The following is a 16,065-nucleotide window of genomic DNA, read 5'->3' on the forward strand; positions in this document are numbered from 1 at the left end:
ATGGCGGCGACGGTGTTCTACGCAGTCACGTTGTCGTGACTCGCTAGCGGTGGCAGCGGCATCGGTCAGTCGCTGCTAGCGCTGCCTCCGGCGGCACCCGCTCCCTTCCTTTCCTCGTGTTCTCCGGTTGCTGCGCGCGCTTCTGCTCCCATCGTTCACCAGTGAGTTTACTCCCCCTCTTCCTGCGAGACTCCGGTTGCCGTAGCGCTGGCTCGAGTTGGGGGATGAAAGGGGGGCGGAGCTGATTACGAGCCCACCGCGGCCGACGCCAACGCCGACGTCGACGACGACGTGAAACCCAGGAACGAGTGCCAAAGAGCTGCACTCTAAAAGGACAATGACGCATGCACTCATGGGAGTCTCAGTCAGGGTCACAGAGTAACGAGAGAGGTAGTAGTCGGCATCTTTTTGTAACCGGTTGGATGTGTAGATGACAGAGTATTGAAAATCTTGGAGTGGTAGTGCCTAACGCCCGAGGCGATCAATAGATGCTTCAGGAAAAAGCCACCACAATGTGTGATGATCTGTAACAACAGTGAACGGCCTGCCATATAGGTAGTGTCGAAAGCTTTAGCAGCCAGGACGAGCGCCAAGCACTCTCGTTCTGTAATGGAGTAGTTTGCTGAAGCGAATAGGAGGCGGCAGGCATAGGCAATTACAAAATGAGTGCCGGATTGACGCTGGACAAGGATCGCCCCTATGCCATGGCCACTGGCATCTGTACGGGCTTCAGTAGGAGCTGAAAAATCAAGGTGTGTCCACACCGGTGCAGTGGTAAGCTTTCTTATAAGGTGGGCAAAAGCTTAGTCTTGCGACTGCTCTCAGAAAAAACGGTACGTCCATTTTTAAGATCTGTGCGCGGCTGAACAATGTCGGCAAAATATTGAATGATACGAAAGTAAGAACAAAGACTCAAAAACCTAGCCGTCAGGAAGTCCTTGACTGCTCGGATCTTGTTTGAATCAGGACTAACTCCCGGGCCATCGATGACATGGCCGAATATATTGTGCTGATGACTACCAAGATGGCATTTTGATTAGTTGAGTTGTAGATAGGTATGACGAAAGAGTGAAAGAACTTTGGAGAGGTGTTTCATTTCGGGCGACACCGTAGGTGTAAACAAAATGACATCGTCTAAATAAGGTAAGAGGACCATTTAAATCTTTCCATCAAGGAGCCCATCATGCGTTCGAAAGTAGCTAGGGTGTTACATAAGCCGAAAGGCATAACCTTGATCTGATATAGACCATCCGGAATGAACAACGCAGCCTTCTTCCGTTCCTGGTCATCCACAGATATTTTCCAGTAGCCATACCATAAATCAATGGAGAGAAGCATTTGGCTCTGTTGTGGTCAACTGAGGCATCGTCGATTCGAGAAATAGGACAGACACCTTATTAGTGGTCTATTTAGGTGACGGTAAACCACACGGAAGCGCCACGAGCCATCTTTCTCTTGCTCTGGATGACGGGCGGAACACCAGGAATTGTGAGAGGGCTCAAAATATTCTTCTCTAGCAATTTCGTCGCTACCACTCGTATTACCTGTCGTTTTGCATGGGAGACCAGGTATGATTGGCGGCGGATAGGAGTTGTCGCTGGTGTCGATGCGGTGCGTGACAGTAAGAGCTTGGCCGAGGACGCTGTTAATGAGGTCAAAGATGTCAAAATAATACTCTATAAGCGCGCGCAGCTCCCAAGATTGGGCAGGGTGCAAATCTAAAGGCATCATTGCCTTGATCGCGTCAGCGGGTGTAAGATCGCGCGCAGGGTCCGCAGAAGCAGGGGAAGGGTCAATGACCAATGGGGCAACTTTACAGAATCCAAGAGGTGAGAACGTCGCCATGCATATGCTAGGTGGAAGCACTTGGGTCGAAAAGCTGAACTTGATCAACCGCAGTCACACAATTTTACCTTTAATTGTAGTGATGGTATTGGGCAGTACAATGTTCCGGCGCAGCAAGAGATCAGAAATAGGCGCAAGTAGTCACCGTCGGGGACAGATGAAGTAGGGCGAAGGGAGCGAATGAGGCGTCTAGTGAGGTCAGAGAAACTTGGTCGGGCGAATACAGTCGGGGAGAAGAATACAAGGGTCCCGGATTGCTGATGATGCCTCGCGAGCAGTCGATGAGAGCAGTGTTCTGATAGAAAATTGAAGCCGAGATGAGGTCATGGACACAAGGGTTCAAAACAGTGAACTGCTCAGGAAGATCATGGCCAGCAACACAAACGCGAACTATGCACAGACCGTCAATACTAACTGTTCCACCGTCCGCAACACGCTCCCGCGACCGAGCCGGCGGGAGAACTTCACGTAAACAACCACGAAGGGTTGCACTCTTAACAGAGATATGTGCTCCAGTGTCTACAAGCGCACGCATAGCAACACCATCAATACAAATGTGCAGTTGTTTCAAACGGGATCTGTAGAGGATTTATGGGCCTGGTCGTGGATGCAGCGTCACCTCCGGGAGCTGCATTAGCAAGTTTCCCAAGCCAGGTCGGCCGTATGAGGCTACTTCTGAGGATCGAAGGGGCTGTGGTGTTCTAAAACGACGGGCTAATGGAGATGGAGAGCTGGAAGAACAACGTGGTCGGGAGCTGGCAAAATCGTTTGCCCAGTCTGACTGGTCAGACTGTGGTCAGACGGAAAACGGCGGGGCATATTTGGACGGTAGTCATAACAAAACTCAGTGCGAGGCGTCCAAGGCATAAGTGTCTGCTACTCTGCTTGATTTTGGTATCGATGAAAGTACGGGGTCCGGGGACGAAAAACATTCGTGCTTGGCCGATGGACGTTGGGGTTTCCGATTGAACAGACAGCATTGAGAGGTACAAGGTTGCAAGTTCTTGCACAACGTTCTGAATGAGGGAGACATCAGGCAAGGCGTGGTGGGGGATGGCGGGTTTTGGTGGTGCGGGTGGTGCGGGTGTGAAGGCCTCCATTTCGCGGCAAACGATCCGGGTGACGGTGTCGATGAATTTCAGAGGCGAAGCGAAAGGTGTGCTAGTTGGTGGCTGGTACATAACGCGCAAAGATGTGGCCGCCATATGGAGAAGTAGTTGAAACTGTGGAAATATACAATTGCTCTTCAATTTTTCGAAAAGGCGGTACTCCGTGATGACGCATTCACGGTATCACAGCCCTTGCAGAGGAGGAAATGGAAAGGTTCGTCCGCAATGCCTTTTTTTTTTATGTGGCCAGCCTTTGCAGAATTCCTCAAAGCGGTCTCAACCTTGTGACATAAGGCTAGCACGCCTTGAATGTAGGTAACGTAGCTTTCAGTGGGAAACTGGGCACGCGACTCAGGGTGTTTTCTAGCTGCCAGCTTCAAAGCTTGTCATGGTCTGAAGACAGCGCGAAGATTTTCTTTGAATATCTTCCAACTCATTAATTCGTCCTCATGGGTGACGTACCATTGCCTCGCTTTGCCAGACAAATGAAAAATTGCGTTTGCCAGCATGACGGTCGTGTCCCACCTGTTATGGCGGGTGCCACGTTCGCACATCAATATAAATTTGTCCACGTTGTCACCTTGGACATCATAAAAAATGTAAGGGTCACGGGGATGAGCCATGACCAAGCATTTAAGGACAGTGACGCTTCGGGATTCGCCGCTTTCAGTCATGGTAGCAGTGCCGGTGTAGCGGCCGCTGCGAAGCTCCATGGTACAATAGGCCATGACGCGGACGATGGGAAAGTCCGCACTTCTACCATGATGTAACGTAAGTGGAGGCGTATACATGACGTAGAACACTGGTAAACTCACGCCGACCACGACGCAAGCACACGGCGCACGAATAATAAAAACACAGACCGCTGACAAGCATTCAAGCCCCGAGCCCACGCCATGCGCACACACACTTCTTTTGCCTCATATTTAATGAGTCAACCCATAGCATTATTTTATTTATTTAAAAGCCCCACATAGCCTCCCCTGAGCACGTAGCTAAGTTTGCAGCATAGCTGCTCGCGCTAAATCATTTTTGGTGCAGCTTTCCCCACCTCTTTACTTCCACCATATCTTCACAGCCGCGATTGATTAGACCTCATGGTTATGCTGATGTCTAGGATGCGCCGTTTTGTCACAACCGATTAAACACAAGTGTTCTCCAAGTCAATGGGAGTGTCGGTAACTGAAAATGCGACGCCGAAAAGTATATCCGTGGACTGATTCTCGAAGTTCCGTAGCGCCACTGCGTATGTTATATTTTTGTTGTGCGCTGCTCAACAAATTGACTGCACGCCCTCTGATTTTGTCATTTTTAATAATCTTTGTGTCTGGTTCTCTCTAGTGCCTAATGCTCCTCTAGTTATGCTTTCTTAACAAATTACAGGAGCGCATCACTGCATTTAGCGTCGTGGCCACTTCCAGCATCATGATGGAGGAGGATGTGAAATTATTGCATAGATTATGTCTCAACCCGACCGTTTCCAGGCAGTACGCAACTGTGTCAGACAGCGTTCACCGCATGGCCACTACTCGTCCAACGCCTTCTACCTGGCCACGTAACAGGTAGCTTACACAAGGAAAGCGCTCCTTCAGTTTTCCACTTTCCGCGGTTTACTGACCCAGGCTCCTCAAGGTCTGCACCTGGAAAACAACTATATCAAATAGCTTGCCCTGGACAGCAATTTTATACGTGCCTTCTCACTGTTAAAATATTTCTTATATCTAAAATACCTCATTTCGCGCTTTTTTCGATATCCAATTCGTGCAGAAATGCATGGGTTTCAAAATTATAGTGACAGTTGCTTTCAATTTTGCAGGCATCATCTTGCGAAACAGGCGAAGTCAAAAAGAAGTGCGTAAATGGAGAATACCCGGAAAACATATGTCCTGATATAAAAAGAAGGAAGGTATGCAGAGATGGGGAAGAAGTCTGCGTATGTGACGATGACAGAATCAGGCAGCCAGGAACGATGAGATGTGTGGCTCTAGACAGATGCTGTGGCGGCAGGTTTTGTGCATTGAGTAAACATTGTCCCTCCTGTTTCAAAAATAAAGCACAAGTGCATAACAGCTGAAAACTTTAGACCAATTCCTGAATTTTTGACCTATAATATGGGTTAGTCCAGGACTTTACTGCTTTTTGCTCAAGTTTAACAAACGGAAAGCAAGTACTCTGCACTCATATAGAGGAGTCTGCGACTCGCATAAATATTTCATATATTTTGTGTCTATCTTTTTCACGCTGGTGTACTATTTCAGGCTGCGGTTCCGGACATAGCGAAAAATCATTTTATATTTACGATTAATGAGCCCATTTATAATTGGATAGAAAAGGCAACGTTCCCTGAAGATAAATAAAGGAATGCATGCATATGTAGTGCGCACAAAATATTCTTTGATTTCTGAAACTCCGAATCTTTCAGCGTTTGTGCAATTATGTTATGTCTGGAACTCAAAACTAAATTAGCCTACGATACCCCTCCCCCCTCCTCCTGAAAGAAAACCTCTTTACAGGTAGCAGCTGGCTCCGTGAAACCAGAAGCCAGTTTTTTGTTTAAATACCGCAAACTCGCTAATAAATCATTTGTTCGCCTAAAGTGTCTCTATGCACCTTACATTTTGTCGCCTTATCAATAATGCTCGTTTCTCTCAAGTCTACAGCCGTCATTCACGCCCTACGACCATTAAGGCATAGCTGTCCATCCCATCCTCAGAATCCAGCATAGTTATCCACTTAGCTGCCTATGTCACAAAATTGTTTACGATCGTCCTTCTTTCCCGTTACCTCTAACGCAACCACGTCGCACATCACAGATTACACAGCCCTTCAGTTTAGTGGCTATTGAGGAACCAACAGGGTTTAAACTTTAATCCCTGCCATGTACAATCGTTTAGTAGAATACCCTTCCGTACCACATTGTTCAAAGATGCGACCTAGCTCACTAAAAACAATTTCCTGTATTTTGTTCAGGAGTGTTTTCTGCTTGTATCATTTTTTGTGTAATTACTAATGCATAAGCACGTTCACATATCAGTGATTTCCTTTGGCTTTTTTATACGAGGTACATTGTGACCTCTATCACATATTATTCATGTAGAAGCCTCTGAGGTACATGAATAAATAAAGAATAAAAAATTGCTTCAACGTTAAATTGATGTGCATATAACAAAAAATACAAGCAAATTCGGCTGTTAGAGAGGTGGCCAGAAACCGCAGTGCAGCTTGTACATTATTCCCATAAAGAAAGCTACACCGATTACATGGCATCAAAAAACTGAGCAAAGTGATTGATTGCCAAATCTATTTTGATAACCTATGCAAATATTCAGTTGGGAAATTTCAGGTAGAGGCAAGAAGAGAGAGGATGATGCATTACACACAAGTTAATTAAACTTTGTCACTAGGGCTTAGAAGTCCTAAATGAAAACTTGTTGTTCGGCTTGAAAGAATCATTCCCGCAATAATGTTGAGGACACTTTGGTAAAAGTTTATTAGAAATATAGCTATCGCAAGTATTACATGAAACAGAGTAATTTTTGTCTTCAGAGCTGGGGAAACTAAACGAGTCTTCGGGAATATTGCAAGAGAATAGATGATGAATGCCGAAACATTGCGCTCTACGTGAGATATGTAAATATTGTAAGTTCTCAATATACTTGACCTTAAGTGGGACTTAATGAACTATGGCGGCTGATGCTGCATGCTTGAACCGAAATATTACACTGCTATTGTGCTGAGCGATTGGAACCGCCACATAATCTTATTACCTGAGTAACAAGAACTGTGCTATTATACAAGAGAACGCGGCTAAATTCATCTACACAGCGGGTCGTCTATGCAAACGAAAGTGCATTAATCGGAAAGCGCCGCGCTCGTAGCTGACATTCTTTTTGGGAGGGTTTAGTGTTCTTGAACAAATTTGAACATGCCCAATTTAACATGTTAATCAAGTTTAGGGTGCCAACGTCCCAAGTCGAGGGGCACTGTTGCGGATAGCTACGGAATGTTTGACCCCCTCGGATTACGTAAGGTGCACTGACTTTCCATGGTAAACGAAGGCATGCTTTTCGTCTCCGTCTGAAAGCGGCCGCCAAAGCCGGAATTCGGTGCCACGTTCTTGTGCTCAGGATGCGACTGCCCAAATCAATGAGACACCGGGGCGGTGCGTTGCTGATATTCTGGAGCATGAAAACTTCATATTACTTTTCAATACTAACATATTGTTACGGAAGATCAAGAAAAAAGAAGCGGGCAGTGGCGTGGACAAGAGCGCTCGCGCTAGGCCCGGCAACATTCATTGAACATCATCTCACAGTCATCGAATATCTCTCTGTTCCCTGTTCTCCTGTTTTATCAGCTTGCCTCTTCGTAACATTTAGTTGGAGATGCGAGGTACTTCATCATCACCCCCTCATCCTGGTCCGGAGCTTCAGTACCCTACGACTTCTTGCGCTGTCGGCTGAAGGTTAGGAGGCATTTCATGGCTGTTCCCCAGCCTGCCGGACCCAGCAAGACCTTGCCGGGTCCGGCAAAGTCTTGCTGGGTCCAGATGTACCGATGTACCGACCAAAGACCCCACGACACAAGACACTGCTACACTTCAAGACATCCTCCCCTGCCTATGTCATGCGGTGCGCGCCTTGGCCTCTGCCATCGAGTCGTGGGAACGTGTGGCCCGAGAGTGTCCTGGTCCAAGGTCTATCGGGAATCATTGTGCCGGCAAGCCGTTCTCTTCCTTCTTCCTCTTCTTCAAGCATCCAGACACACGCATCTCCACGCCATGGAATTATCAACATCGGTAAACTTTTTCGTCCATGATCGGGACAATCGCTCGGTGGCCACGGGTCATGTTACCGACATTCGAGACAGAAGAAGCGGACAGTGGCACGGACAAGAGCGGTCGTGCTAGGTCCGGTAACATTTATTAAACATCTCAAAGTCATCGAACATCTCTCTGTTCCCTGTTCTGTCTTTATCAGCTTGCCACTTCGTAACAGTATTAGTTAAATGCAGACGAGATCAGCGGAAAATTGTGGCTCCCAAATACTTCCTTGAAGCATTTGTATACCAAGGGCGGGTCATCTTATCCTCGCGAAGATTTAATTTTCAGACACGGACCTTTTTCATTTTAGTTCTGCTTGTGCCCCTTGTGCATTCTATTAGAATCTACCGAGGTAGCATATGCGACCGGCCCGATATTGGAAATTGAATGGCGACATCAGGTCCACCAGTGGGCCCGCGTTGCCAATGCGGTACCAATAAGGGTACAGGCATGCGATAACATTGACCACTCTTGGACCAGTAATTTACATGTTCCCCCCATGATTGGCATCCATGGGCTATGAACGGGCAATAATGACCTTGCGCATAGAATTGCTTGTCAACATTGTATACACAATGATATATAAGGCCAATATTACTCAGCCATCGGCAATGTCTTGTCCATAAGTCGCGAATCATGGCATACATTGGTAAATATTTTCCTCCCAGTGTATATGGCTTGTCGACATTGAATATAGCTTGGCATTCATTGGTCAATATCATCCCGCCAGTCTTAGTGGTTTGCCAACATTGTATGCATCTTCAGTTCTAGTGGCCGATATTGCTCGAGTGGTGGCCCCTGGCCTACATTGAACATATCATGGCATGCATTGGTAAACATTGTCCAGCCAGTATTGGCGGCTTGCTAACTTCGAATATATCTTGGCAAACATCGGTCAATATCGCCCTGCCAATCGTGACGGCTTCCGTACATTGTGCTGGGAAGCCATCAGATAGCCGTCAGAAATGGTCGAGGATAGCATACAATGGTTAATATTGTCTTGCCAGTATAGCTGGCTTGTCCACATTTATTATATCTTGGCATATATTGCTTAATGTTATCCCATCGGTCGTAGTGGCTTCCCAACAATGTATACTTGTTGGTCTAGTAGGCAATATTGCCTAATGAGCTGTGGCGACTGGCCAGCATTGCACCTATCATGACATACATTGATGAATATTGCAATGCCAGTTTTGAACTTGTCATCATCGAATGTATCTTGGCACACAATGATCAATATGCTCCCGCCAGTCGTATTGGCTTCCCAGCATTTTATATCTGCAATTATAGTGGTCGATGTTGCCTGACGAAGCATAATGGCTTGCCAAAATACCATACATCTTCACATAGGTTAATCAATATTCTGTTGCCATCATTGATGTCCTGTCAACAGCATTGGTATACAAACCAAGACCTAAACAGAGGAAAAGCACGAGCCTAAAATCTCGGACGACATAATTAGCGGTCTGACCAGCCGCTCGGAGCGCTGGCGGCAGTGCAGTTGATAAGAGGAAGTAGGCTGCGCTTGGATAGTTAGTTGGAGGCGTGGATATAATAAGTTCCAGAAGCATCCAGATGTCAACTCCTCACGTCATATAGGCGTCCTATTTCAAAAAAGTGTGCACTACTTTCGAACGTTCTCCGCATATAAAGCAATTCAGAATGAAAGCATTTAGGATATAAGTTGCTGTCAAAAGATAAATTTGGTCAATCGCTTTTGTAAGTGATGCCTTCAGTACTGCGGCGTTATCAAATCAGAATGTGCTTGATATAATATATATTGAGCTAGTTCAATATATATTTTCCCTAAGCATCGCATCAGGGCGTGCCCAACCTGTCATGCGATCCTTAAGGAGTGCGCCCCCCACACGTGTTTCGATTATACCAGTTGCCAGCCCTGGCGCCGACGGTTATGTGAGTGCCTCGTGCTCAAGAACGATATTATCCTGTATACGCGTCCCCAATGCGTTGGCTGAGAAATACATTTCAATCTCCTGTCAGGCATCGTCCTGTCTGCATAGTGCTGAACTGTCTCTTCCCTCCGCAAGTAGGGGTATAGCAACGGTCACGCCTAACGGCCGAACTCACCGAAAATATAAATCGCAACTGCAATGGTTTATCAAGGGCCGTGGTTCGACGCAGAAATCCATAAATGTTCGACGGAAATCATTCGGATAAAGTCGTATTTTGGAGGGAACATTATCAATGATGACGCGAAGAAAACAGCAATCTTGCCTCAGCACTATACTCAAGTACCGTCAGTGTGTTAACTGGGCGTAACGCGCCAAAGAAAGTCCAAGAGTTGGCCTACGCCGAGACTGTCCAAGTACTGGAAAAGTACGATCCAAAGCCTAACGAGGCATTGCGTCGCATGAAATTTTTACCCGCGTCCAAAACAAAAATGAGCTAGCACAGAAATTCACTTTCTAAATTTAAAGACTTTTCAACGATTGAAACGTCGGTGATAATTTTGAGCGCATGCTACGGGACAGAATAGTGTGTATGTTCCAAAATACTGTGGTTCAAAAAGCACTACTCTCACTGCCGAAGTTGACTGAAGCAATCGGGAGACTACTTTGTGGTGACAGAAACTGTGGGGCAAGGAATGAACCTCATAAAATCTCCCAAGGTGAAGTCAGAGCCTGGCCTGCACAAAATGCAACGAACTTCAGCAAGGAAAGGCAGCGCTGTGAAGTACAGCCAGCAGCATGCTAACGACGCGGAAGCCAGTTAAACAACCAAACAAGGTTCAGCTTCAAAAAGTAAAAGCTTCTGGCGAAAACGGCACCATGCCGTCGTGTGCCGTTCAAAGAGCAAAGAGAAACGAAGCACATTCGGGTTAACCCAGAGATGGCCACACACCGCGATTCGTGCGGTCTAATTCCCAATGTATCGAGCACATAGGGGATTCTGTGTCTATCACTGACCCGTGAGTTTTGCGTCAGATTTTGCGACAAACGGGGGTAATCAACTTAACTTTTCTTGAGCAGCGCACTGTTGCTTGAGCAAGTGCATCCGACGTTGACCGACTAACCGCATTTCTTTCATGGGGCCTATTACAAGCCGAGACAACTATTCGCAGTTGGAACGTGAAGCATTACGACTGGTATTCGGTGTGACTCTGTGACATCACAAGTACGCGCATTGCGCGTTCCGTGCTTCCATGAACCACAGACGGACGCTCGAAGTGGAAAGGCGTTTATTCAGGCCGAACAACTGGCTTATATGGCCTGACAGGGAGAGGGGGAAGGAGGAAAGAAGGAACTAGGGGAAGGGTGGAAGGCGTTCTGGCTGGCGTTCGCCAAACGGTGTTCGCCAAAGACGGAACGTTTTACAACATTTCTCTTCCCTTAATAAGAAAGTCGCTGTACTGGCTTCTTTTGGCGCGTGGAACGTCGAAGTGGCGGCGTCGTACACGATGGCTGCGTCGATGCGGCTCCTGCTTGCTGTTGATGTGGACAGCTTTCGGCGTCTTGCGCCGCTGACGAATTCGCCGGTGACGTTGAGGCTGGCTGTGGGGTATCTGCTCGAGGAACTGCGCACTCCACTCCTTTGTCATGGGCTACAGACGTTGGTATACCAGCTTGCACAGCGCTATCTTCCCCTGGGCTGTGATCCTGCGTACGTGGAGGAATTGTGTGTCGAACACGCACCTGGTCGACGTAACGGCTGACCGGTCCGGCCGGTGTCTCTATGGTGACCATCCGTGACCCTCTTATAGACGTGACTGTTCCGGGCCGCCATTTTTCTCCTATGCAAAAGTTGCGCGCATACACTGCAGCTCCAGGAAGAGTGGGTGACCATTCATGTGGTTCAGAGACTGAACCTGTAGGGATGGGTGGAAAGCATGTATCTAGGCGAGAGCGGAGACGATAAACAAGAAGCGCCTCTGACGGAGACTTGTCCGAGCTGTTAGGTGTCCTTCTGTAATGAAGAGCAGTCTGGATCGGTGGATATCTAATCTTTCAGACCCCATCTTTTTGAGGCCCTCCTTAATCGTTCTGACTGCTCTTTCCGCCAACCCATCTGACGATGGGTGAAACACAGCCGTTCGTAGATCAGTTATATTATTTTTTTTTCATGAAACTGTCAAACTGAAGACTGGTGAACTGAGTCCCGTTATCCGATGCCACAGTCCTTGGCATTCCAAACCTGCTGAATATCTCGCGCAAAGAATTCACTGTCGCAGTAGCATTAGCTTGCTTCATGGGAACTACCTCAATCCACTTACTCTATGCATCAACTACAACGAGAATCATGCTTCCCGGCCAATGGCCCTGCGAAATCTACATGTATCCGGGACCATGGTTCTGGAGCAGTAGGCCAGCATTCTGGTGGTGCTGCGGCTGGTATGGACAAGTTTTGGACACAGTTTTGACATGTTGCTGATAGTCGTTCTATGTCGTGGTCCAATCCTGGCCACCAAAATGATGATCTGGCAACTGCTTTCATCGCTGTAGACCCCTGATGTGTTTCGTGCAGCAGGTATAGAATACGATCTCGCGCTTCCTTTGGCACTATTATGTGGTGCCCCCAGTACACCAGCCCGTGGGCCAAAGACAGTCCTTGTCGTTTGTCAAAAAATGGGATAGCGTTCTTATCAGCTATACATCTTGCCATCGACCGCCAGCCATCCTTTGTGGACTGCGCAACCCTTTGTAGTTGCAGGTCATTCGCAGTTATTTGCTTCAGTTCCTCAAAGGACACCGTTCCGTCATCGAGTCCTGCTAGAGCAAGAATGTAATCAGGGGGATCTTCTGATTGCAACTCTGTCGTACGTTGTGGCAGTCGACTCAGGGCGTCGGCATGCAGAAGTTGCTTACCCGGCGAGTACTGGAGCTTGTAACGAAAACCACCCAGGAACAGAGACCAACGTTGTATGCGCGCGGCTGCCAGCGATGGGGTCGGTCGATCCACTCTCAGCGATCCCAGGAGAGGCTGGTGATCAGTAACAAGTGTCAACTCTCGACCTACGAGAAAATCCCGGAACTTCGTTGCGCCAAATACAAGGGCAAGGGCTTCGCGTTCGGGTTGCGAGTAATTTCGTTCAGCCTTTGTTAAGGTTCGCGAACGGAAGCCTATGGGCTTCTGCACCTTTCCATACGTGTGGAACAGCACGGCTCCAATCCCGTGTTGCGAAGCGTCAAACTCTAACTTGAGGGCTGCAGCCGGACTGAAATGGACAAGTACTCCGCAAGACAAAGGCCTTGTTTCGCTTGCATAAATGCCGCCTCCTGTTCAGGTTCCCACGCCCATCGTGCGTTCGTTTCTAGCAGCTTGTACAACGGTGCAAGAACAGATGATAAATTTGGCATGAACTTGGCGTAAAATGTGATCATGCCCAAAAATGCGAGCCGCTCCTCCTCATTTTGCGGACTAGGAGCTTGCATGATTGCTTCAATATGCTGTTCTGTCGGATGTAAGCCCTCACGGTCAATTCGGTGACCTAAGTAGGAAACCGATGCCTGGAGAAATTCACATTTGTCCCGTCCGAGTTTGACGCCGTGCTCTTCGAAACGCTGGAGCACAGCATGAAGGTGGGCCTGCGGTGGAATCGCGATAGTGATTATGAGAAATGGACAATGGACAATCGCTATACTGCCAACCTTCTCGAATACATAAGCGCAACTGGACTTCACTCCTTTTACCTTTCTGTCTCCTGCATCCCATTTCCCCTTTCTCAACTTATGCTTTGTGGCAAACTCTTTGAAAGAAAAAGTATTATGTATCAGTCTCGCCGTGTTTTTCCGATACCAGAATATCGTCGAGGTATGCCTGAACACCTGGTATGCCTTGCAATATCGTGTCGATTTTCCGTTGGAAAATGGCAGGCGCGGAAGCTATACCGAAAGGCAAGCGGTTGTAGCAGAACAACCCACGGTGTGTATCGATAACGCAAAGTTTCTTGGACTCGTCATCGAGAGGGGTCTGATTATAGGCTTCACGAAGGTCAAGAGTGCTGAATTGTTCGCCACCATTCAAAGACGCAAAAATGTCATCAATAACAGGTAGCGGGCACTGTTCCAGCTCGCATGCAGGGTTCAGAGTTTGAAATCTGCACAGATTCTAACACTTCCATCCTTTTTGAGTACGAGCACAATCGGTGTAGCCCACACTGCGTTCGTTACTGGGGACAATACTCCGAAATTCAAGCCTTTCAATCTCTTTGGATACCTTGTCGCGCCATGCAAATGGAAGAGAAAGGGCCTTACAAAATTTTGGTGTGGCTCCTTCTTTTAGTTGCAGATGCACTGGTGGTCCGTCTATCAAGCCCAATTCTGTGCTGAAAACATCTTAGAAGTCCGAGAGCACATCGTCCACCGTTGATGTGCAGTTCTTCCCTAAGCTCTCCGCCAGCTTCGCCCCGACGTTGAGGACTGACGACCCTGCGTTGCTGAGCTTTGATATCAAGTCGTGTCCGCAGAGACTTGGTCCTGAGCAGTGAACAATAATTAATGAGCCCTCGACGCTGGTTCCGTTGTACGAAACAAACATATCCAACTGCCCAGCACTGGTAAGGTTCCTAAGTAACAGGAAAGTTTGATGTGGCACAACGACAATGGTGGCCACTGTTTCTTGTGCTGCTCAAAAACGTCCCTAGGCACAACACACACAGCCGATCCAGTATCGACGATCATCTGTATATCACTGTCACACCACGTGAACGTTCGGCGAATCGGAGGTTCCAATTGAGCTTTCCGAGACGCAACTAAAGTCCAGATGTGCATGCTGTCGGCCGCGTCATCCAAAATCTCCTTTGTTACATTTAAAGCTTGGCTTGACCTGCCCCGAGCATAGTTTTACCGGTGTTGCAAGGTGCACGCACCTGCCGCAGCGGTAGCATCGAGCGTTCGTCCAGCCACATGCGTTTGTGTTGTGTTTAGTGCTTCCGCACCGTCCACACTCTAATACCGGCTCGTCTAAGCTCTGTCGACGCGCGCTTATCTTCATGACAGCTGTCAAGTCCGAAGAAATCACGTTGGCACCCTGTTCTGCTGCCTCAGAGCTGAACGCTATCGCTTCGGCTTCCTGCAGGGCGAGGTTTGTTTTTGCCAAAAGCGGCTTTTGCAGGGCACTTGACCGGACGCCGCATACTATCGTGTCGCGAAGCATTCTATCGAGCATGCTCCCAAAGTTGCAGCTATCCGCTATTTGGCGAATTTAGTCAATGAAGTTATGAATAGACTCACCTTCCAGCTGGCGCCGGTTGGAAAAGCGGTAACTCTCCGTTATTTCGTGGCTTTTTGGGTCAAAGTACGAACTTAGGTTTTGATTACTTCTTCGTACTTCATCGCATTTGGCTTCTTCAGTGCAACGTTTCCTGAAAGCACTTGGACTGTGCGTGTGGTTAGCGCAGGGATGAGCAACGCCCTTTTCTTCATTGGATCTTCGATTCCACTTGCTTCGAAGTAGGCTTCAACCTTCGTCACCGCGGTCGTCATACTCGGGAAGCTGGTGATGTGCCATGGTTGAACTGGCTGCATCCAGCGTCTCAGTCTTGACCGTTGTTTCACGTTGGTTCTCGTCGTGGGTTCGTATTGGGCTAATCGCGACTGCTACATCACAAATACACGTATTGCGCGTTCCATGCTTCCATGAACCGCAGACGGACGCTCGAAGTGGAAAGGCGTTTATTCAGGCCGTACAACCGGCTTATATAGCCTGACCGGGAGAAGGGGAAGGAGGAAAGAAGGAACGGGGGGAAGGGTGGAAGACATTCTGGCTGGCGTTCGCCAGACGGAACATTTTACAACAGACTCAATTCCGCGATTACCTGCCAGGCAGAACGTTTCTTTTGGTTACAGACCATAAGCCTCTGGTCGGTCTGTTTCGAGGAGACCATTTAACTCCAGTCCTCCCGAGCGGCAAGTACATGGTCCGCCTGCGCTCGACTCCACCAACTGAAACTAACTGAAACTCATTCAGCGAGCTCGGCCGCCGGCTCGGCCCGAGGACAAGATTGGCAAGTAGCCTTAGAACGGCCAATTGTCTGTAGTCAACCTTGGGCTGACGAGTACGGCGGACTTGGCCAGACTACTGCCGCTGCAGGGACTTGCATGGGTCATGGCTTACCCACTCGGCTCAACCAAAGCCGTAGTTTTGCCCCTTCGGCGGTACTCGCTGCTCTGTGGTTTGCTCATGCCATGCCGGAGGTCTACTCATTCATGGCCCTTTGTTTACCCATGCAACCTCTGAAGTCCTTTTGTGCATAGAAATTCCTGCTGCGGCAGAATTTCTACATGCATAGCTTTTTTTTGAATCGTGGATTTAACTTTTTAGCATCGACAG

At 48.1% G+C, this 16,065-nt stretch overlaps 1 pseudogene; it reads right to left on the reverse strand.

Annotated features, from left to right (window-relative positions):
* Positions 1–245: 245 nt before the first annotated feature.
* LOC146174248 (uncharacterized) lies at positions 246–14,501 on the reverse strand (annotated as a pseudogene).
* Positions 14,502–16,065: the final 1,564 nt, after the last annotated feature.

The sequence above is a fragment of the Amblyomma maculatum genome, chromosome 11 (genome assembly GCF_055883805.1).
Source record: "Amblyomma maculatum isolate TAMU_Amacu chromosome 11, ASM5588380v1, whole genome shotgun sequence".
NCBI classification, from domain to species: Eukaryota; Metazoa; Arthropoda; class Arachnida; order Ixodida; family Ixodidae; genus Amblyomma; species Amblyomma maculatum.